The sequence below is a fragment of the Mustela erminea genome, chromosome 18 (genome assembly GCF_009829155.1).
Source record: "Mustela erminea isolate mMusErm1 chromosome 18, mMusErm1.Pri, whole genome shotgun sequence".
NCBI classification, from domain to species: domain Eukaryota; kingdom Metazoa; phylum Chordata; class Mammalia; order Carnivora; family Mustelidae; genus Mustela; species Mustela erminea.
This window is the reverse complement of record NC_045631.1, coordinates 6,808,221-6,833,259: the sequence shown is the minus strand read 5'-3', so window position 1 is coordinate 6,833,259 and position 25,039 is coordinate 6,808,221.

Sequence of the window (25,039 nt, the reverse complement as noted above, 5' to 3'; positions counted from 1 at the left end):
AACAAAAAGTCTGATGCTATCAAGGTATCAGAATACAGAAAATAGGAGATAGGGCTAATATGCCTTTATAATATCTATAATCTATAGTATATAATATATATTATATGCCTTTATAATATACATAATATATATATAATATAAATAATATAATATGCCTTTAGCATATACCCATGAGTACAGAGAGAGTATGAGGCCTAGTACACAAAATTGGGAAATCATATCACTTTTCTTCTCCATTAAATTTAATCTGACTTGGGGGGCACCTGGGTGGCTCCATGGGTGAAGTGTCTGCCTTTGGCTCAGGTCATGATCTCAGGGTCCCGGGATGGAGTCCCGCATCGGGCTCCCTGCTCAGCGGGGAGTCTGCTTCTCCCTCTCCCTCCGTCCCTCCCCCAGCTTGTGAGTGCTCTCTCTCTCTCTCTCTCTCTCAAATAAAAAAAATAAATCTTTAAAAAAATTAAAGTCTCACTTGGAAACCTGATTCTGGTGGTTGGCAGCATTTTGTAAAGTGGAATTGATTTTAATACCATGTGTATTTAATCCAATAGATGCTAAATATTGTTTCAATATATAATATACCATGTAATACTAACACGAAATATTCTTGAGATATTTCCACCCCCCTTCCTCCCTTGGGCCCTAAACCTTTGAAACCCAGTGTATATTTCACAGTTTGGATGCCCACTTTCCCATAGTCACTGGGGCTCGTGGCTACAGTTCCAGGCCGTGAAATTCAAGAGGTAAAAAGGGACTTATATTTTTATTTCAAATTTCCACCAACTCCTGTCAGTCACTTCATTCTGGATATCACAGATGGCTTGTAGGACAGAACTGTCTTAGGTTCATCTGTAGGAAAATGAGAGGACAGAAGGGCAGAAGCACAGAGACCTAGAATGACAGCTGAAAGCTCATATGGACCAGGCATGGCTCTGTAAAGACACAGGTCTATTCGCTAAAGCAGACCCTCCCCGGCAGAAGGAACAACATGTGACATGATCTCTGGGGGAAAGACCGTGACCCACGTGAGGGACTGAACAAACCCCGTGTAGAGCAAGATGAGAAGGAGATCAGGGGGCTGGGGGGTGGGGGCTGATCAAGCAGGGCTTAGAGGACAGTGCCATTAATTTTATATTTATTTGCAAGTAAGGGTGAAAAGCAAGGAGTTTTATGGAAGCACATACAGGGTAGTATTTTTAAAAAATCTCGCTGTGTCTTCTATATTTCTGTATCAATTATTGGTAGAAGTACCGAGTTCTAGAACCAGGCAGGAGCCTGGCACTAATCATTGTTTAGACCAGTTGCAAATCCCTGAAACGTAAGCTCCAAAAAGCCAATTATGTCCACTGGGCTCACCGCAGAGCTACCAGACAGTTGGTCTTTGACATGTATTTGTTCTATTGATAATGAGTAATAATTGGGTATCAATCCCCAGTGGACTCCTTCCTGGAAGTCAGCTCAGCTATCTCCCTACACAGCCAGTGGGTCCGTCCCTGGTGCTCCCCAAATCATAGGTTGCATTGTCCTGTCTCAGCCAGCATCCCTGGCCCACCCCATTAAAGCTCCTATTTCCTTCTCAGGAGTAGGAGCTTCTGCCCCTTGCAAAAAACAAACTTAAAACCCTGAACCTCTCCCGGGTTATCAGGGCAAACTGCCCCCTCTCACTCCAAAGATCTCTGGTTTCAGGATTTGTGACGCTTTGTTCTGTGACACCCAAACCACTAAGGACCCACTGAGACCAGGAACTCAGAACGCAGAACAAGCTGGACCCCCTACAGTCTCCCACAGAACCAAGAAGAAAACATACATCAGCATCTCACAGGTCCTGGGGTCATGCAGAGGCAGCAACTTACATCACATCTGACTTTCACACGTCATAGGGAATCTCGCCACACGCAGAGGAGGTGATGAGGGTCTTGTGACGTATTTTCATGTTCAGTACCGAAAGAGGAGGTGTGTTTATGATTTTGCGTAAGAAAAACTAGGGGAAAAACAAAGATATTGGGAAGCACGTCCAATTTATCTGGTCCTGAAGGATTAGTTTTAAGCTCTGAAGATAAAGAGGTCCGGGACGGAAGCAGAGGTAAGTGTGTTTCGGGACCGAGTTTGAGTTTGGGTCCTATGCTTCATGGTTCTTGAAGCCCATTCTGAGGATGAAACACCATGGAGGAAGAGTCCTAATGAATCCAGCTACAACCCTCAGAGCACGGGGGCCCAGGGAGTCAGGAAAGGAGGCTCTCACATGCAAAGAAGCTGTGGTTGGTGGTGGTAAAGCATAGGACCATGGTAGATTCTTCTAAATGGTACTAGGAGCAGAGCCTTAAAAGTGGCCAACTGTCCCCTGGGAGACTGAGGTTGATGGACATTCAACCCAAAAATAAGGTTGCCAAAGAAAACAGATACCCACTTAAAATTTCAATCCAAAATAAGGAACAATATTGTGGTGTAAGAACCAAAATGAATACGACATGCCACCCTGACATTTAAAACTAGACGTCTCCAATGGCCCAAGTGCCAATTCCCCCCCCCCCCATTATGCTCCCACTGATAACACTCTCTAGTCAACCCTCCTTAGCATGGGCACTTCTGTGCCCGTCCAACTTGTGGAATGATTCAAACGAGCCAATCACATCCTCCTGTGGGAGCCAAGGGTCACTCCAACCTGCCTCCACAGCCCCAGTTCTGTTCCTGAGTTCAAGCCCCACGTGGCCCTGTGGCGTGCAGCGTCCTACCGTTGGCTAATGAGTATTCACAACCCATACTCTGTTGCCAGCCTCAACTGTACAAGGTCAAGGGTCATAAGTCTGGTTATTGGTGGGACTCCCTAGGACTCCCTAACCCTAGGCTACCCCTAGGATAATCCTAGTATGGGAATTCCACTCTCACCAATGGCATGGAGAGGAGGTGATCAAAAGAGAAATCCCATTTGGGATGCATCTATCCTAAAAAAAAAAAAAAAAAAAAAAAAATTCATTGTTTATTGGAGGTTCATATTTACCTGGGCATCTTGTAATTTTTTTTTTCCTAAATCTGCCAATGTTACCTGGAAAGTGCCAGAAATAATTGCTATTAGACTTCAGAGGGATTGCAGTCCCCATAGCCTACCAGCTGGGGGCTCGGCCTTGAGGTCATGAAGGGTTTGGGGGTTTTAATGTCGCTCAGACTTCATTTGCACCCAGTCTTGTGACTTCTGGGAAATTCAGGTTATACCTGCGTTATGGTCTTAATTCTTTTCATGCACCCTGAAGGATAGGATGTTCCTACCTCTTACTGAGAAGAGGAAATGTAGCTCATACTCACTTATTCAGGGCCTCCCAGTTGGCATCAGAACTCCAGGTTTTTGACCCAAAATGCCCTTTGTCTTAAGGACAACCTACACTGTGATGATGAGCACTCAAACTTGGCGGAGGATCTTCACATGTGATCTTGGAAACCGGTTGCCTTGCGCAAACTGCGCTGTGAACAGAACTCTGTGATCGCCGACCTCCCACGCGCCCCCTCCTTTCGATTCTGTCACTGTGCACCATTTTCAGGACTGTTCCTACAACCGGCCGTTCTGAAAACACCTACCAGATTAATTTTCCTAATGCTCATCTCTGAGTTTTGTCCTTTCCCATCTCAAAACAGGAATTCACCCATAAAAGTAAAAAAAATTACTTGAGAGCAAAAGAACACAAACAGTGGGGGGAGGGGCAAACAAGAGGGAGAAGCAGACTCCCCGCTGAGCAGGGAGCCCGATGGGGGGCTCCAACCCAGGAGCCCAGGATTGTGACCTGAGCGGAAAGCAGATGCTTAACCGACTGAGCCACCCAGGCATCCCAAAAGTAACATGTTTTCAACTGACCTTGAAGATTTGATATTATTGGGACCCAACATTTTATAAATCCCCCCAATTCCCTTAAAGTAAATATAAGTTCCAACTGTTTACTCCAGGCTGTGCACACCTTGAGTTCCTATTTCTTGATTCTTCTGCTAGATCTTTTCGCACACAGCTTTCACACTCTGCTCTCCACCAACACTGCCCATGACATCAGACCTCACCAAGGCTCACCTTGAGTACCTCCATGGTGGAGTGAAAACTCTCTCTAATATGAGTTCGCAGAGCACTCTGCTCCTCTTACCATTGATACCAATGCACAGTTCATGCAACATCTCCATACACACCTCTCCCTCCCTGTCAGATGAAAAGCTCCTGGAGGCCAAGACCCATGTCCAAGATCTCTTGAAAAATCCCAACACATTAAGTTGGACTTGGTTTTAGTTTTATTTATATTTTTAAAATCACTGGGGCACCTGGGAGGCTCAGTCAGTGAAGCATCTGCTTTCCACCCAGGTCAGGATCTCAGGGTCCTGGGATCGAGTCCTGCATCAGGCTCTCCACTCAGTGGGGAGTCTGCTTCTCCCTCTGTGTGCTCTCTCTCTCTTCCTCTCACTCTCTCTCAAGTAAATAGTTTTTTAAAAAAACTTAAAAATAAATCAAAAATAAATAAATAATCAGTGACCTTTTATGAATAAGGTCCTTGAGGCCCTTTCTCCTCATCCATAAAATGGGCTTGATCTGTGTTCCGCCAAAGCTCAGTTCTGCAGAATGCCACCATTTTTTTTCTTTTTGGTTTTTTATTGTTTTTCTGCTTTGATATCCATAATATAACTTTTTTTTATTTGAAAACATTTTTTCTTTTTTTTAAGGTGTTTTTGTATTTATTTTCGAGAGAGAGCACAGCAGGTAGATGAAGAGGAGGAGAAAGAGAATCTCAAGCATAATCCCAACTGAACGTGTGTGGGGCTCAATCTCATGACCCTGAGATCTTGACTTGAGCCAAAACCAAGTCTGATGCTCAACTGACTATGACACCCAGGCACCCCTGAAACCATCTTCTCTAAAAATGTTCACTAGTTTCTTGTTTAAAAAAAAAAAAAGAAGAAAGAAAACCAACTTCCTAGACCATTTATAGAACTCTATAAATGTCATAATAGTCAAAAATAATAACAATCATAATAGTTGAAAATAATAAGAGTTGAAAATAATTTATAACTTGAAATTCCTAAAAATGTGTTACCAAAGAATTCCACGACTGAAGGTCTTCCAACAGGGCCCAGCAGGCAAGGCCCCAGCCTCCTCTTTAACCCCACATTCCTCTGCTCCACTGGTAGATTTCCTGTTAACCTTCCGTTAGAAGAACAAAATAAAACAAGAAATTCCTGTTCTGCTCAGAAACTGTCTCCAGAACACCAAATGAAAGACCTCCGAGAGTCTCTTCCTCTGAGGTCCCTGGAGGAAGTCCAGATTTCCAAGTGCTCCTGAAGGAGGCACTTCCTGCTTCCACTTCCTTTCAGTGCTAGAATGTTCTCCAGTCCTCCTCCTCCAGTCCCAAATCATTTTTTGTTGCGTGTTTGTCTGCCTGCCTGTTTGTTTTCATGCCGTCTCCTTCTGTGCTAAGAGGCACACCCCCTTCTTGCAGGGCTGGGGGAAACACTCGACACCTCTTCAAGCCACTGTCATTGAAATGTTTGCTCAGCACTCAACTTAGACAGAGGCTGGGCACGGCTTGGGAGATGGGCTGGAAGGATCTATCTGCAGAGTGTCTCCTTCCGTTCCTTGGTAGATTCAGTCCTGACCCGCAAATTTGCAGACTCTCAGGCAGGTCCGTCCTCACCCCTGCAATTTTTCAAGTCCTCCTTCTATCCATGTAGGGCATAGCATTTATAGCCTCGTGACTTGATATAGCCTGTCACATGCAATGCTCCAAAGAGGGCCTGGTCTCTTGGAAGACTGCTGCCATGAACTTGAAAGGGTCAGAAAAGTACAGCTTCCTGGGGTGTCTGGGTGGCTCAGTGGGTTAAAGCCTCTGCCTTCAGCTCAGGTCATGATCCCAGCATCCTGGGATCGAGCCCCACGTCGGGCTCTCTGCTCTGCAGGAAGCCTGCTTCCTCCTCTCTCTCTGCCTGCCTCTCTGCCTACTTGTGATCTCTGTCTGTCAAATATATAAATAAATAAAATCTTAAAAAAGAAAAATACAGTTTCCTTCCATCTCCCGGTATGTGCAGAGTTTAAGAATCACCAGCCATTGGTAGGGAATGCTTGGAACTTTCTTTTTCAGGCATGAACCAAGTCTGGTGTCAAGATGGCCTGTTTCCCTGTACCCATCCCTTCTCCCTACTCCCAATTTCCAACTTGTATACACTGTGTGTTCTTTGGGGACGCGTGCTGTGCCAGTGTGGAAAGAGCATGGGCTGTGGGTAGGAGGCTGTACTCACACAGTTCTGTTCCCTAGTCTCTCAGCCCGGACTCCATTCCTGCCATAACCCGTGACTTGCTACATATCTCTGAGGAGACACGGAGAGAGCCCTAAACCGAAAACAAGCAAACATGTTCCTAAGCTCCGTTCATTTTGTACTCACCACAGACACTCTGTCACCTGGATTTCTTCCAGAAACTTCTGTCACCCTTCATTATCTCTGCTTGTCCAACAGGAAGAGGCCGGGTGCTCCTGAGGAAGGCTCAAAGCTTTGCATTTGCAGTGAGATAATGAAATGCCAACCAGCAGATTTCTTTGAAATGATGAGGGATTTGCTCTCTGCTGGCCCAAGAGACCTGTGCCACTATCTCCCCTCTGGAATGGTTGATGAATTGTTCATAGCTGAGATCTCATGTCTCATCTTCCTCCTTCTTAAGTTTCAGGTGGGCCTGGCATCTTCCCCTAGGTCTTTAGCAACAGCAAATAAAACTCTAAAATGGTGTTTAGCTCAGGAGAGAGAAGCCACTTGGCCCAACCTCATCCTTCTGAGATGAGTGGCAATCCTAGGGGTAACAGTACTTAATTCCGGGCATATTAAGTATCATCAGGAAATCAGGGGCTCCTCTCCTCTCCAGTGGAAGACTGGGACAGTCACTGTCTTTGTGCTTCGAAAATTCCCAACCCTTCTACCCAAGCTCGGTTTACAGCGTGTTTACATTTTGTATATTTGCTCCATTCCCAGTGACACTAGCCAGCTTTGTTTATTACCAACCTTCCATTTTTAGCTGAAATGTGACTCTGCTGAGCTTTATAGCCTCGTGACTTGATATCCTGTCACATGCAATGCTGCAAAGAGGGCCTGGTCTCTTGGAAGACTGCTGCCATGAACTTGAAAAAAAAAAAAAATGCAGCTTCATCTCCATCTCCAACAGCACCTGTGTGGTCCTCTTCTAAAAGCGTATTTTAAAAGTTCTTTTGTTTTAAGAGTTCATGTTGTGCCTATTGGTAGAGAACCAAATGGGAAATTTCTGAAGCAAATGGGCCTTTTGTTTACAGGAGGAGAGGGTCAGAGTCAATTAACAAATCTCCAGCTTGTGAATGAATCACGCAAAGGGTTGCAATGGAAAGCAAGGTCGGGGACAGGACTATGGATCTCAGTCATATGCTGCCATTATACGCCCATGCAACATGAGCCGGGGTGCGGCGGGGGAGGGCTCATTAAAGAATGAACCTGAATTATACGCCATGGAAGACTTGAACTGGCCAGAATTTTTTCCTCTCCTGAATTTTATTATCAAGTCCTTCTATTGGCTAGCACATCACGTTTATAGGTTGTTTTGGGTATGAATCTTAGATCTATCACTTAGGCTGGTGGTGGCAATGGATTTCTGGAGGATTTCCAGACAGGACTGGCCCACTTTTCCATTACAAAATTGCTACCTCAACACGCTACAATACACAAATACGCTCTCTCCTCCCCTCCCAGACTCTCTCGGATTCAACAACTACTTCTTGATATTCCCGTGAGCCAGGTGCCAGCCAGTCGGGTGCCTGGTAGACAGGATCTAAAAGCCATTCATCATCTCCGAGGTCATGCGTGGGAAGTCCCTTCCATCTCCGGGAGTCTGTCATCTAAAAGGATGTCCAAAATATTTGGTTTCAGCTTTGATGAAATTCACTCACCCCCACCATTTTACACACTTCGGGGAGGCCAACCCATAATACTATTTGGAAGAACAAATTCCCCTCTTCGATCTCTCTAAGGTTCTAGCGATCCCGGGGCTTAGATTTTAAGACATCGCCATTTTACCAAGTGGACTTCTAACGATTGCAAGTAAACTTGAATGCTCTCAAATGACGAAGAGTACATACATAGGTACTCCTGGAAAGGAGGGGTCCAGAGAGAGGCTTGGCCTCAGACGTGGCTTGATCAGTATGTCTCTATATCACCTTTGTCTTTGGGCAAACCTACTTCAGTTGTGGAGGAATGATGGATAACGCCAGCAGCAACTTAAGATACACGTCATAGTTGTAATTCCGACAGAGGACAACAGCCTGAGCTTTGGAACCAGCTCTCTGGCTGGCGGGGAAATGACTAGCCCCAGCCAGTACCTAGTGCTTGGAACATCAATACATCAGTGAACCAGTCACCATGGCCAGAGGGTGGACAGTCCACCCAGAGGGCAACGGCTCCTACAAAATGAGAGAGGAGGAGGGTGAGAGGTAGGAGCACATTCTCTACACGTATGTTATTAAAGAACATAAGGCTTTTCATTTATTTTTTTTTTAAGATTTTATTTATTTGACACAGAGAGAGAACACAAGCAGGGGGAGTGGCAGGCAAAGGCAGAGGGAGAAGCAGATTCCCCACTGAGCAGAGAGCCCGATGCGGAACTCGATCCCAGGACCCTGAGATCATGACCTGCGCCGAAGGCAGACGCTCAACTGACTGAGCCACCCAGGCATCCCACACAAGGCTTTTTAAGTACATATATTATAATATCCTAGTTGGGAAGTTCAGATGTAATTTAGCTCAAAGCTTTCATGGTCTGAGGGAAGAAACCAAGTGTCAGGGAGATCAGCTGACTCATTCAGGGTCCCCCAGACCGTAGAGGGCAGAACCACTGCTCAGATGCCGGGTTCCCAGTTCCTATTCCCGGGCACCACCCCACCCCAGCTCCACCTGGCCCTTCTGCTCCTATGGCTGGGGAATCCCAGGTGAGGAGCTGTGAAGGGCACAGCCTCCCTGGACCACCTGCGCACTCCCCTTCCCGAAATTGGTGTTCTGCTCCGAAAGAAAAAGGGGTCAAGGAACACCATGAAGCAATATGTGTGTGTGTGTGTGTGTGTGTGTGTATGCATATATATGTATATGTGTGTATGTATAATATAATAAATAATATAAATATATATTAATATAATAAATTATAATTAAATATATATATATATATGCCCTATTTAGTTGAGAATTTTTTTTTTAAAGACTTATTTGGAGAGACAGAGAGAGTACGAGCAGGAGAGCAGGACGGGCAGAGGGAGAGGGAGAGAGAACCTCAAGCCAGCCCCACACTGAGCAGGGAACTCATGGTAGGGCTCAATCCTAGAACCCCGAAGTCACACCCTGAGCCAAAACCAAGAGTCTGACACTTAACCGATGGCGTCACGCCTTAAACTGGGAATGAATATTACATTTTCCTGAATACCTTGTCTGGCATTCTGTCTGCCTGGGGAGCTAAGAATCCCCATTTCAAGTCTCGTCCTTTGCTCTGCTCTCACACCCAGCCTGACATCAGTCAGCCCGAGCTCAGAGGCAAGATGAGGCCCGACTGGGATGGAGATGTGAATCGGGAGGGTCAAGTACTCGGGAGGACAGGTGGACGTGAAAAATGCTTTGAGAAAGCAGATTTCTGATCGATTTCAAAGTATTCTGTGACGCCATCAGATCTCAGTGGGTGGGGACTGGCTGGCTTTAACGCTCTTCCATTAAATTAGGTGTTTGTTTGAAAAGCGGTTCCCTTCAGAGTGAACTGGGGTTCTTTGGAAAAACACAAAATTCTGGGCCAAAGCCCTAGGGCTGCCGGGTCAGAATCTCAAGGGGCAGAGTGTGAGAATTTGCATTTTCACAGAGGTTCCTGCTTGATACCAAGAACAGGATGAATAAACCATCATTTATTTTTACGTGCTATTTTGCATACTGGCCACCTTTAAACCTGGTTCAAAAACAGTTACTTGTGGGATAAGAAGTGTCCTTAATCCATTTTTTAAAAAATATTTTTATTTCTTTATTTGACAGACAGAGATCACCTGTAGGCAGAGAGGCAGTTAGAGAGAGGAGGAAGCAGACTCCCTGCGAAGAAGAAAGCCTGATGCGGGGCTCGATCCCAGGACCCTGAGATCATGACCTGAGCCGAAGGCAGAGGCTTAACCCACTGAGCCACCCAGGCACCCCCCTTAATCCATTTTAATTAACAGTCACTGTATTCTTATATGAACTCCTGCCTGCCCCAAGGTTTGGGAGGTAAAGTCGCAGAAGAAAAGCACAGACACAGGTCTCCACGTCCAGCATTTTGAAATAGGAGTTAATATGTAATAAGTGTTAATATGTTGTTTTACCTCCAAAAATAAGCACAGAGTTGAGGCTGAGATTTCATGAGATCGTATCTTTATAAGGTCAAGTCAAGGAAGGATTTTGGCTGAGATAAGATAATTCTGGGGGATACCCTGGAAAAGATAAACATCTCAGGTATGCTTGGTCCACTGACTTTCATCTCCTATGTAGGGCGACACTTCTCTACTCATCTCTGAGATCTTTCTTTGGTTCAGAAAGCTCTGGAACATTCCTTGTCATAGGAGTATTGGAGAATAAGACACCACTCTTTTTCCCATGTATCAACAGCTCTTCCCATGAAAGAGAAGTCACTCATCTGACCAGTGAAAGAGAACATTTCTCTAATGGACTACATGGATGAACCTGGCCCTTGCTTGAAAGCACATGTCTTTCCATTTCTCCCTGCTGTCCCCTTTGCTTGTCTTCTGTTTGCAACAAGGCACAGGGAAGCTTTGAACATCAACTAGGGATTTTAGTCCTGGAGAGTAGACATTTTCCCATTGTGCCCTGTTTCCCCACAGAAAGTATCCACAGAACTAACTTTACTAATTAACTGACTCGTGGGCTTATCTCAAGATCTAGATTAGGGATAGACTAGGGGAAGAAATTAGGAATTCCTATCTTGGCCTCAGGTCCAAGCCACGTTCTGCAACCCAGTTCTACCAATGGGACAAAAATACATCATGCAATCATCAATGTGGGGCAATTTAATTTGTTTTTCTTTTTAACATATATTTTAAAATTTCCAAACATACGCAGAAGTAGAGGGGATTGTATAATGAGCTAGGTCATCGACTCCTGGTATAATCTCCAGTATTTCCTTCCGGCTGCTTGCTTTTGGTTTACTTTGCTTTATTCTTTCTAGTTTCTTCTGGTAGAAGCTCATTACCAATCTGACACCATGCTTCTTTCCTAATATAGCTCTTCAAAGTTCTAAATTTTCCTCCAAGCTACATTCCCTAAATTTTGAAATATTGTGCTTCTATTCCCAATCAGTCCAAAACATATCTTAAGATTTTATTTCTAAGTAATCTCTATACCCAACAAGGGGCTCGAACTCACAACCCCAAGATCGAGTCACAAGCTCCACCCACTGAGCCAGCCAGGCATCCCCCAAAATATGTCCTGATTTCCATTGCGATTTCTTCTTTATTTAAATGTTTGGAAACTTCCCAGTTTTCATTTCATCATTACTTTCCATTGCGGCTTGTTTAATTTATTGTGGTCAGAGAACATGCTTTTTACTATTTAAATCCTTTTACACTTTATCGATGATTTTATGACCCACTATATGACCTATCCTAGATCGTGTTCCATTTGTACTTGAGAAGAAAGTGTATCCCACTGCCATTGGGTAGAACTTTCTATAGATGTCTGTAGGTCAAGGTTATTGACAGTGTTGATGACTTTCTGTTTCTCTCTGCCATTGAGAATGGGATGGCAAAGTCCATTACTGTCTCTTGCTCCCTTCAGTTCTGTCCATTTTTGCTTCAGGCAATTGAGGACTCTGTTTTAGGTGTCCAAGAACTTAACATTGTTATAACTTTCCGACGAATTCTTTTATCCATATGATTTGTCCCTGATCATTTCTAGTCATATTTCCACTGTTTCTCTATTTTGTCTACTATTAATTTCCAATCCCTTACTCTGAGTATTTTCATATCATATCTTTTCCCCATCATTGATTGTACTTCCAACTTAACTTGAATTTTGAGTGTGTCTCATGTTGAAAGCATGTGTTGGGATCCTGGGTGTTTTTCTGACCGAGTATGAAAATCTGTGTCTTTTGACCAGATTGTGTAATTCATATTTTAATAAAATTATTGATATGGTTAGTTGTATATCAACTATTTTGTTCTTGTGATTGTTTTATGTCTCTTTAGGTATTTTCTTTCTCTCCTCCTTTGTATTCTTTTTTGGTTAAACAGCTTTTTTTAGTGTGTCATTTTATTCTTTTGTTCTTTTATAACTACATGAAATTTTAGTTATTTTCTTAGTAGTTCCTCCAGGAATTAAATATGTACCCTAGTTTGTCACAGTCAAATTTGGAGTAATATAATTCAGGGAAAATAAAGAAATCCACACTGATAAGGTTCCATTTCTTTCCCCCTCTTTTCTACTATAATTATCCTATATATTGCATCTATATATGTTATAAACTCAAAGCTACAATATGGTAGTTACTGTTTTCTGCAATTTTACATAAATCTTTAAAGACGTTAAAAGGAGCAAAAGAGTACAATGTGTATGTATACAATCTTTTATGTTAACCTAGTCGTTGGGTCCTCTTCATTTCTTCATATGGATTTGAATTACCATTTGTGACTCTTTTCTTAGCTGCAAAGACTCCCTTCAGTGTTGTATCTAAAGCAGGCCTGTTAACAACAAATTCTTTTACTCATTTTTTGTCAAGAAATGGTGCCTATCTTAAAACTACATAGGAGGAAAGGAAAACAATCTGCATCATGGTTCATGTTTAGTTAGGAAGGAAATCAACTTTACATATTGGTTTAATTTAGAACTGTATGTGTACAAGACACTTTCAATATAGTAATTGGTGATAGGGCATAAAGATACAAGACTGGTGGTTTCAAGAAATGTTTTCTTTTTTTTTTTTTTAAGATTTTATTTATTTGTCAGAGAGAGAGAGGGAGAGAGAGCGAGCACAGGCAGACAGAATGGCAGGCAGAGGCAGAGGGAGAAGCAGGCTCCCAGCCGAGCAAGGAGCCCGATGTGGGACTCGATCCCAGGACACTGGGATCATGACCTGAGCCGAAGGCAGCTGCTTAACCAACTGAGCCACCCAGGCATCCCTCAAGTGCTCTGTGTTCTGTGGGGCCCCTGGGGGGCACCATCAGTTGAGCAACCAACTTTTGATTTCGGCTCAGGTCATGCTCTCAGGGTCATGAGACTGAGCCCCATGTTGGTCTCCACGCTCAGCAGGCTTGAGATTCTCTCTCCCTCTCCCATTGCTGCTCCCCAGCACATGCACGTGCTCTAAGTAAAAAAATAAAATGTTTTAAAAAGAGGTATTTGGGGTCAAATTGCAGAGCTGATTTAGTTATTTGACCAAAGCATGTGATTTTCAGAACCTTCAAAACAAGCCTCACCCGGGAGCAGCTTAATCGAATTTCAACAAAGTGCCTCCAAAACATTCTGCATTGGAAAACCTACAAGTCATACAGCACTATTATTTCAGAGTATCTTTGTTATAGAATTGACAAAGCCAGAGTTTAGCTCTGTTTGCGTTTCAGATCCTCAATGAGGAAAGAATGAGAAAAGAACACTAATAACAATAAAGTAAATAGGGGGAGGAGTCAAGATGGCGGAGAAGCAGCAGGCTGAGACTGCTTCAGCTAGCCGGAGATCAGCTAGATAGCTTATCTAAAGATTGCAAACACCTGAAAATCCATCGGCAGATCGTAGAGAAGAAGAACAGCAATTCTGGAAACAGAAAAACAACCACTTTCTGAAAGGTAGGACCGGCAGAGAAGTGAATCCAAAGCGACGGGAAGATAGACCCCGGGGGGAGGGGCCGGCTCCCGGCAAGCAGCAGAGCAACGGAGCACAAAATCAGGACTTTTAAAAGTCTGTTCCGCTGAGGGACATCGCTCCAGAGGCTAAACCGGGGCGAAGCCCACGCGGGTTCAGCGTGGCCTCAGGTCCCGCAGGGTCACAGAAGGATCAGGGGTGTCTGAGTGTCGCAGACCTTGCGGGTATTGGAACGGGAAAGCCGGCTACAGAGACAGAGCCGACAGTAAGCTCACAGCTCGGTGTTACCTTGAACCTGGTCGCAGGCTCAGATGAGCTCGGAGCGCGGCCGGAGGTCAGGCAGACGGGAGTAACTGGGCGCTGTTCTCTGAGGGCGCACTGAGGAGTGCGGCCCTGGGCTCTCGGCTCCTCCTGCCGGAGACCAGAAGGCCACCATTTGTATTCCCGTCCTCCGGAACTCTACGGAAAGCGCTCAGGGAACAAAAGCTCCTGAAAGCAAACCCGAGCGGATTACTCACCCAGGCCCTGGGTAAGGGCGGTGTAATTCCGCCTGGGGCAAAGACACTTGAGAATCACTACAACAAGCCCCTCCCCCAGAAGATCAACAAGAAATCCAGCCGAGACCAAGTTCACCTACCAAGGACTGCGGTTTCAATACCAAGGAGAGCAGCAGAATTCCAGAGGAGGAGAAAGCCAAGCACGGAACTCATGGCTTTTTCCCTGTGATTTTTTTTTAGTCTTGCAGTTAATTTAATTTTTTTCTTTTTCATTTTTTTTTTCTCGCCTTTGGGTAAATTTTTTTTTTTTAACTGTTACCTTTTTCTTTTTTAACGATTTTTTACTAGTTTATCTAATATATATATTTTTTCTTTTTTACATTTTTCTTAGGTGTTTTCCTTTTTTTTTAATTCTTTTTTTTTCTTTTTTCTTTTTTTTTTCTTTCTTCCTTTTTGAACCTCTTTTTATCCCCTTTCTCCCCCCTCACGATTTTGGATCTCTTCTAATTTGGTTAAAGCATTTTTTCCTGGGGTTGTTGCCACCCTTTTAGTATTTTACTTGCCCCTTCATATACTCTTATCTGGACAAAATGACAAGACGGAAAAATTCAACACAAAAAAAAGAACAAGAGGCAGTACCGAAGGCTAGGGACCTAATCAATACAGACATTGGTAATATGTCAGATCTAGAGTTCAGAATGACAATTCTCAAGGTTCTAGCCGGGCTCGAAAAAGGCATGGAAGATATTAGAGAAACCCTCTCGAGAGATATAAAAGCCCTTTCTGGAGAAATAAAAGAACTAAAATCTAATCAAGTTAAAATCAAAAAAGCTATTAATGAAGTGCAATCAAAAATGGAGGCTCTCACTGCTAGAATAAATGAGGCAGAAGAAAGAATTAGTGATATAGAAGACCAAATGACAGAGAATAAAGAAGCTGAGCAAAAGAGGGACAAACAGCTACTGGACCACGAGGGGAGAATTCGAGAGATAAGTGACACCATAAGACGAAACAACATTAGAATAATTGGGATTCCAGAAGAAGAAGAAAGAGAGAGGGGAGCAGAAGGTATACTGGAGAGAATTATTGGGGAGAATTTCCCCAATATGGCAAAGGGAATGAGCATCAAAATTCAGGAGGTTCAGAGAACGCCCCTCAAAATCAATAGGAATAGGCCCACACCCCGTCACCTAATAGTAAAATTTACAAGTCTCAGTGACAAAGAGAAAATCCTGAAAGCAGCCCGGGAAAAGAAGTCTGTAACATACAATGGTAAAAATATTAGATTGGCAGCTGACTTATCCACAGAGACCTGGCAGGCCAGAAAGAGCTGGCATGATATTTTCAGAGCACTAAACGAGAAAAACATGCAGCCAAGAATACTATATCCAGCTAGGCTATCATTGAAAATAGAAGGAGAGATTAAAAGCTTCCAGGACAAACAAAAACTGAAAGAATTTGCAAATACCAAACCAGCTCTACAGGAAATATTGAAAGGGGTCCTCTAAGCAAAGAGAGAGCCTTCAAGTGGTAGATCAGAAAGGAACAGAGACCATATACAGTAACAGTCAACTTACAGGCAATACAATGGCACTAAATTCATATCTCTCAATAGTTACCCTGAATGTTAATGGGCTAAATGCCCCTGTCAAAAGACACAGGGTATCAGAATGGATAAAAAAACAAAACCCATCTATATGTTGCCTCCAAGAAACTCATTTTAAGCCCGAAGACACCTCCAGATTTAAAGTGAGGGGGTGGAAAAGAATTTACCATGCTAATGGACATCAGAAGAAAGCAGGAGTGGCAATCCTTATATCAGATCAATTAGATTTTAAGCCAAAGACTATAATAAGAGATGAGGAAGGACACTATATCATACTCAAAGGGTCTGTCCAACAAGAAGATTTAACAATTTTAAATATCTATGCCCCCAACGTGGGAGCAGCCAACTATATAAACCAATTAATAACAAAATCAAAGAAACACATCAACAATAATACAATAATAGTAGGGGACTTTAACACTCCCCTCACTGAAATGGACAGATCATCCAAGCAAAAGATCAGCAAGGAAATAAAGGCCTTAAACGACACACTGGACCAGATGGACATCACAGATATATTCAGAATATTTCATCCCAAAGCAACAGAATACACATTCTTCTCTAGTGCACATGGAACATTCTCCAGAATAGATCACATCCTCGGTCCTAAATCAGGACTCAACCGGTATCAAAAGATTGGGATCATTCCCTGCATATTTTCAGACCACAATGCTCTAAAGCTAGAACTCAACCACAAAAGGAAGTTTGGAAAGAACCCAAATACATGGAGACTAAACAGCATCCTTCTAAAGAATGAATGGGTCAACCGGGAAATTAAAGAAGAATTGAAAAAAATTATGGAAACAAATGATAATGAAAATACAACGGTTCAAAATCTGTGGGACACAACAAAGGCAGTCCTGAGAGGAAAATATATAGCGGTACAAGCCTTTCTCAAGAAACAAGAAAGGTCTCAGGTACACAACCTAACCCTACACCTAAAGGAGCTGGAGAAAGAACAAGAAAGAAACCCTAAGCCCAGCAGGAGAAGAGAAATCATAAAGATCAGAGCAGAAATCAATGAAATAGAAACCAAAAAAACAATAGAACAAATCAACGAAACTAGGAGCTGGTTCTTTGAAAGAATTAATAAAATTGATAAACCCCTGGCCTGACTTATCAAAAAGAAAAGAGAAAGGACCCAAATAAATAAAATCATGAATGAAAGAGGAGAGATCACAACTAACACCAAAGAAATACAAACTATTATAAGAACATACTATGAGCAACTCTACGCCAATAAATTTGACAATCTGGAAGAAATGGATGCATTCCTAGAAACATATAAACTACCACAACTGAACCAGGAAGAAATAGAAAGCCTGAACAGACCAATAACCAGTAAGGAGATTGAAACAGTCATTAAAAATCTCCAAACAAACAAAAGCCCAGGGCCAGACGGCTTCCCGGGGGAATTCTACCAAACATTTAAAGAAGAACTAATTCCTATTCTCCTGAAACTGTTCCAAAAAATAGAAATGGAAGGAAAACTTCCAAACTCATTTTATGAGGCCAGCATCACCTTGATCCTAAAACCAGACAAGGATCCCACCAAAAAAGAGAGCTATAGACCGATAGATATCCTTGATGAACACAGATGCGAAAATACTCAACAAAATACTAGCCAATAGGATTCAACAGTACATTAAAAAGATTATTCACCACGACCAAGTGGGATTTATTCCAGGGCTGCAAGGTTGGTTCAACATCCGCAAATCAGTCAATGTGATACAACACATCAATAAAAGAAAGAACAAGAACCATATGATACTCTCAATAGATGCTGAAAAAGCATTTGACAAAGTACAGCATCCCTTCCTGATCAAAACTCTTCAAAGTGTAGGGATAGAGGGCACATACCTCAATATCATCAAAGCCATCTATGAAAAACCCACCGCAAATATCATTCTCAATGGAGAAAAACTGAAAGCTTTTCCGCTAAGGTCAGGAACACGGCAGGGATGTCCATTATCACCACTGCTATTCAACATAGTACTAGAGGTCCTAGCCTCAGCAATCAGACAACAAAAGGAAATTAAAGGCATCCAAATCGGCAAAGAAGAAGTCAAATTATCACTCTTCGCAGATGATATGATACTATATGTGGAAAACCCAAAAGACTCCACTCCAAAACTGCTAGAACTTACACAGGAATTCAGTAAAGTGTCAGGATATAAAATCAATGCACAGAAATCAGTTGCATTTCTCTACACCAACAGCAAGACAGAAGAAAGAGAAATTAAGGAGTCAATCCCATTTACAATTGCACCCAAAACCATAAGATACCTAGGAATAAACCTAACCAAAGAGACAAAGAATTTATACTCAGAAAACTATAAAGTACTCATGAAAGAAATTGAGGAAGACACAAAGAAATGGAAAAATGTTCCATGCTCCTGGATTGGAAGAATAAATATTGTGAAAATGTCTATGCTACCTAAAGCAATCTACACATTTAATGCAATTCCTATCAAAGTACCATCCATCTTTTTCAAAGAAATGGAACAAATAATGCTAAAATTTATATGGAACCAGAAAAGACCTCGAATAGCCAAAGGGATATTGAAAAAGAAAGCCAACGTTGGTGGCATCACAATTCCGGACTTCAAGCTCTATTACAAAGCTGTCGTCATCAAGACAGCATGGTACTGGCACAAAAACAGACACATAGATCAATGGAACAGAATAGAGAGCCCAGAAATAGACCCTCAACTCTATGGTCAACTAATCTTCGACAAAGCAGGAAAGAATGTCCAATGGCAAAAAGACAGCCTCTTCAATAAATGGTGCTGGGAAAATTGGACAGCCACATGCAGAAAAATGAAATTGGACCATTTCCTTACACCACACACAAAAATAGACTCAAAATGGATGAAGGACCTCAATGTGCGAAAGGAATCCATCAAAATCCTTGAGGAGAACACAGGCAGTAACCTCTTTCACCTCTGCCGCAGCAACATCTTCCTAGGAACAACGCAAAAGGCAAGGGAAGCAAGGGCAAAAATGAACTATTGGGATTTCATCAAGATCAAAAGCTTTTGCACAGCAAAGGAAACAGTTAACAAAATCAAAAGACAACTGACAGAATGGGAGAAGATATTTGCAAACGACATATCAGATAAAGGACTAGTGTCCAGAATCTATAAAGAACTTAGCAAACTCAACACCCAAAGAACAAATAATCCAATCAAGAAATGGGCAGAGGACATGAACAGACATTTCTGCAAAGAAGACATCCAGATGGCCAACAGACACATGAAAAAGTGCTCCATATCACTCGGCATCAGGGAAATACAAATCAAAACCACAATGAGATATCACCTCACACCAGTCAGAATGGCTAAAATCAACAAGTCAGGAAATGACAGATGCTGGCGAGGATGCAGAGAAAGGGGAACCCTCCTACACTGTTGGTGGGAATGCAAGCTGGTGCAGCCACTCTGGAAAACAGCATGGAGGTTCCTCAAAATGTTGAAAATAGAACTGCCCTATGACCCAGCAATTGCACTATTGGGTATTTACCCTAAGGATACAAACGTAGTGATCCAAAGGGGCACATGCACCCGAATGTTTATAGCAGCAATGTCCACAATAGCCAAACTATGGAAAGAACCTAGATGTCCATCAACAGATGAATGGATCAAGAAGATGTGGTATATATACACAATGGAATACTATGCAGCCATCAAAAGAAATGAAATCTTGCCATTTGCGACAACATGGATGGAACTAGAGCGTATCATGCTTAGCGAAATAAGTCAAGCAGAGAAAGACAACTATCATATGATCTCCCTGATATGAGGAAGTGGTGATGCAACATGGGGGCTTAAGTGGGTAGGAGAAGAATCAATGAAACAAGATGGGATTGGGAGGGAGACAAACCATAAGTGACTTTTAATCTCACAAAACAAACTGAGGGTTGCTGGGGGCGGGGTTTTGGGAGAAGGGGGTGGGATTATGGACATTGGGGAGGGTATGTGCTTTGGTGAGTGCTGTGAAGTGTGTAAACCTGGTGATTCACAGACCTGTACCCCTGGGGATAGAGTATTATGCCTCCATCAGAAAGGATGAATACCCAACTTTTGTAGCAACATGGACGGGACTGGAAGAGATTATGCTGAGTGAAATAAGTCAAGCAGAGAGAGTCAATTATCATATGGTTTCACTTATTTGTGGAGCATAACAAATAGCATGGAGGACATGGGGACTTAGAGTGGAGAAGGGAGTTGGGGGAAATTGGAAGGGGAGGTGAACCATGAGAGACTATGGACTCTGAAAAACAATCTGAGGGTTTTGAAGGGACGGGGGGTGGGAGGTTGGGGTACCAGGTGGTGGGTATTATAGAGGGCACGGATTGCATGGAGCACGGGGTGTGGTGCAAAAATAATGAATACTGTTATGCTGGAAATTAAATAAATAAATAAATAAATAAATAAATAAATAAATAAAAGAAGAAAAAAAAATATAATAAAATTTAAAAAATAAAAATAAACTATAAATCCTTAAAAAAAAATAAAGTAAATAAAATGCAGAAATCCTATTGGAAAAATCAGAAAGAAAGCTAAGAAAAATCAAACTAAAATCATTAATAAAAATTACAATATTACACTGATGGTCTTACGTATTTGAAAAGGGGTGTGTGTGTGTGTGTGTGTGTGTGTGTTATAAATTCAGAATAACCCATGTGAACTATGTACTCCACTTTATGAGAATTAACATGTATTACACATGCTGGCTGGATTAATGGTTTATAAAAAAAATCTGTTAGTTTTACTTCCTAAAGTTCATTTTTCCTTGTGCTGTCATATAATAGTTCATCTTCGGTAAGTATCTGTAATTTGGGACAAAGGCCTCCAGGGGCTTGCTCATAATTTATAACAGTAATGGGAATGGCATGCTTAGTAGTGATAGCCATGGGACCCCTGCATATTTGGAGGGAAGGAGAAGTTATATCACCCATGAAAAGGCTAATGAGATAGGCAGATTTCAGGAGAAAATGATCTTTTTGTCCTGGCCTTAGACCTCGTTCTACCAGGGAGACTCATGTCTGAACGTAATAATTCTAGCTCTTTCCAAGTATGAGTTTATATGACATACGGGGTGAACTACTCAGAAGTCAGAGCTTTCACCAATAAATGCCAACTTAATTGGATGCCTTAATTATGTCACTTTCACCCTCCAGGACATACCCCCAGGGATAGGCTTTCAACTCAAAACCTCAGGCTCTGGTACCCAACTTCCAATACAGATTGCTATTGTCTCCAGCAACCTAGTCCAGATTTGCAGACCTGGCAAGTAGAAATAAAGTCCTAAGGCTCAGGAGGGGTTGCAGGGAAAGAGATGGAGATCTGGGAGTTAAAACACGTTGAAACCAGGTTGGCCTGTTTTACAAGGCAACTCTGACCCCCATCCTCCTCTTTACTCAGCAGCTGGGAGTTGGCCATCTTGAAGCAGATGGAATGGAAGGATGCTATTGGTCGCCTGTCAGCCAGCAGTTAACCCCCCACCCCCCACCCCCGCCGCCTTGAATCCAGATGTTGAAGCAGTTCTGCCCTGTTTCGAAATGACCAGACAATCTCACAGTTGCAAGTGTTTCTGCAAGTGTTGCAAGACTGTAGGATCTTAAAATCATTCTCTAAGCTAGCAATGTACTAGCCAGGGAGACAGAACTAATCAGAGTACAGGGGCATTTGGGATACATTAGAAATTCAATATCAGCTTTGGAAAGTTGTTAATAATTAGCCCCAGCTTTTGTCTCTATCCCCACAGCTAGTGACATGAAAGTGATTAGGTCTCTGAAAAACAGATTATTCTTAGTAGATGTATGAAGTAATGAGGATTTTAATCAACAGTTTATTGATTCCAGCATGACAGATTTGAGAACAAAAAAGTTCTGGAAGCTGGTGAACCAGCGTTTTTTGGTCAGTTGCTTTCTACTTAAAAAAATTGAAGTAATAAATATTTTAGAGGAAACTCCAGCCCCCCTCCCCCGCTTTGGTAGTAACTGCAAGACAAGGAAAACAAGTTACCACAGGACTCAAAATGATTTTCTAATAGAAAAAAGGCTGGACATCTCCTTTTCCCCTCTTTTAAGACTGACATTTTAGATAAAAGAAGTTAATCATGTGTCCCTTTTAGAATCAGTACTCCATAAACATTTCTAGAGATTTCCAATATGAAATAATATCACTCAGGCAGTCCACCAGAATCCACAAAAAATTCAGAAATATAAACATTTGCAATCATACTACAAATGAGAGGCACCATCATGCTGAAAACCTGTAGGCAAAATAAGGTCTGAACCTTGAAGGATTATCCCCTAAGTATGAAGCTAATAGGACTGGATTGAGACAGACTATTCTGTTTTTTTGCCCATGAAACACGGACTTCTGGGGGCGTCTGGGTGGCTCAGTGGGTTAAAGCCTCTGCCTTCGACTCAGGTCATGATCCGAGGGTCCTGGGATGGAGCCCTGCATCGGGCTCTCTGCTGGGCAGGGAGCCCAATTCCTCCTCTCTCTGTCTGCCTCTCTGCCTACTTGTGATCTCTGTCTGTCAAATAAATAAATAAAATCTTAAAAAAAAAAAAAAAAAAGAGGGGCACCGGCGTGGCTCAGTGGGTTAAAGCCTCTGCCTTCGGCTTAGGTCATGATCCCAAGGTCCTAGGATCGAGCCCCACATCGGGCTGTCTGCTCAGCAGGGAGCCTGCTTCCTCCTCTCTCTCTCTGCCTGCCTCTCAGCCTACTTGTGATCTCTATCTGTCAAATAAATAAATAAAATCTTTAAAAAAAAAAAAAAAGAAAGAAAGAAAAGAAAAGAAACACGGACGTCTGGCACACAGGCTGGGGACCAGTGCTAGGAGGCAGCCCTCTATCAGGAAGGTGTTAATTTCTGAGGCATTCCCATTCCTGATCTCCATGTTTATCTCATCTGGCTGGCTGCGTGCATTCTGGGTTGGCAATTCACAACAACTAGATGGGCACAGAAGGGAAGTGTCGTTGTATGGTGTTACCTCAACCGAGGACTGAAGTGATCCTACCACCAGCAACAGAGATTCCAGAGAGGAAACATAGAGAAGATGGAGGAGAAGAAGAAAGGACCCAGGTAGACTTTTCCAGGGCTAAAAAGTCACAAAAGACATACCACGTGCAGACTAAAAAGAACCACAGATAGTCGTGTAGGCTGAAATGTAGACCCCTCAACGTGTTTTTGAGAGGAAGAGAGACCAGGAAGTTTTGTTTGTCATTGCGGTTCTTGCCGGGGGTTGGAATTATGAGGAACTTTCCATTTTCCATTAGCTGTATTTTTATAGTATTCAGATTTTATTCTGACAGGGATGTTATTACCCTAAAACTTAAACTTTTTCTATTTAAATATAACTAAAAAGGCACTCTAAGAAATGAAGGAAAGTCAGGAACAAGGCAGATATGGTATAAAAAGCTTTTTACTAAAAGGGGTATCTGGCTGGTTTAGTCGATGGAACCTGTGACTCTTGGTCTCAGGGCCATGAGTTCGAGCCCCACATGTGGTGTAGGGATTACTTAAAAATAAAATCTTAGGGGAGCCTGGGTGGCTCAATGGGTTAAAGCCTCTGCCTTCGGCTCAGGTCATGATCCCAGGGTCCTGGGATCGAGCCCTGCATCGGGCTCTCTGCTTAGCGGGGAGCCTGCTTCCTCTTCTCTCTCTCTACCTGCGTCTCTGCCTACTTGTGATCTCTGTCAAATAAATAAATAAAATCTTAAAAAAAAAACTGAAAAAATATAATAATAAAAATAATAAAAGGCTTACCAAAGGACATAGGAAAATAAACACACACACAGAGGGGGGCTTGTCATAAAAGCACAAAAGTAAATGTAAATGTAAAATGTTATTGTTCAAAGAGAAAATGTGTGATGTAGTAAATAATCCCAGATGATCTAAACTTTCTAAAAAAAATTACTAGACAGGGAAAGCAGGAAGAACACAAATTATTTAATTTCTGATCTTTTCTAACAGCACCTAAAAGTCCCTATCACTTCTTGACTCTGACAATAAGAAAAATAAAGGGAAGACACTGTTTGTTTGTGTGTGTGTGTGTGTGTGTGTGTGTGTTTTAGGGTTTTGTGCCAGATACCATATATATCCTCTTCAAACAGTGAGGAAGATTTAAACAACAACAGATCTGTATCAACAAAGACATCCATTAAAGAAAATAACAAGACAGCAAAGTTATAGAGGTAAGATAGCAGAGTTACAGAGGTAACTCTGTATTTACAAGATATTTACAAGATAAGAACTCTGCTATTACAAGGTAGCAAGGTTACAGAGGAAAGACCAACCTGTTTAGTCACCCACAAAATATTTTAAACTTGAAATTTTTAAAATTCTAATTTAATTTAATTTAAAAATTTTTTTAAAATCCACAAAATATTTTATTTTTTTAAAGATTTTATTTATTTATTTGACAGACAGAGATCACAAGTAGGCAGAGAGGCTCACCGCCTCTCACAAGCAGGCTCACCACCGAGCAGAAAGCCTGATGCGGGGCTTGATCCCAGGACCCTGAGATCATGACCTGAGCTGAAGGCAGAGGCTTAACCCACTGAGCCACCCAGGTACCCCCAAAAAAAATTTTTTTTTTTATTTTTATTTCCAGCATAACAGTATTCATTATTTTTGCACCACACCCCGTGCTCCATGCAATCCGTGCCCTCTATAATACCCACCACCTGGTACCCCAACCTCCCACCCCCCGTCCCTTCAAACCCTCAGATTGATTTTCAGAGTCCATAGTCTCTCATGGTTCACCTCCCCTTCCAATTTCCCCCAACTCCCTTCTCCACTCTAAGTCCCCATGTCCTCCATGCTATTTGTTATGCTCCACAAATAAGTGAAACCATATGATAGTTGACTCTCTCTGCTTGACTTATTTCACTCAGCATAATCTCTTCCAGTCCCGTCCATGTTGCTACAAAAGTTGGGTATTCATCCTTTCTGATGGAGGCATAATACTCTATCCCCAGGGGTACAGGTCTGTGAATCACCAGGTTTACACACTTCACAGCACTCACCAAAGCACATACCCTCCCCAATGTCCATAATCCCACCCCCTTCTCCCAAACCC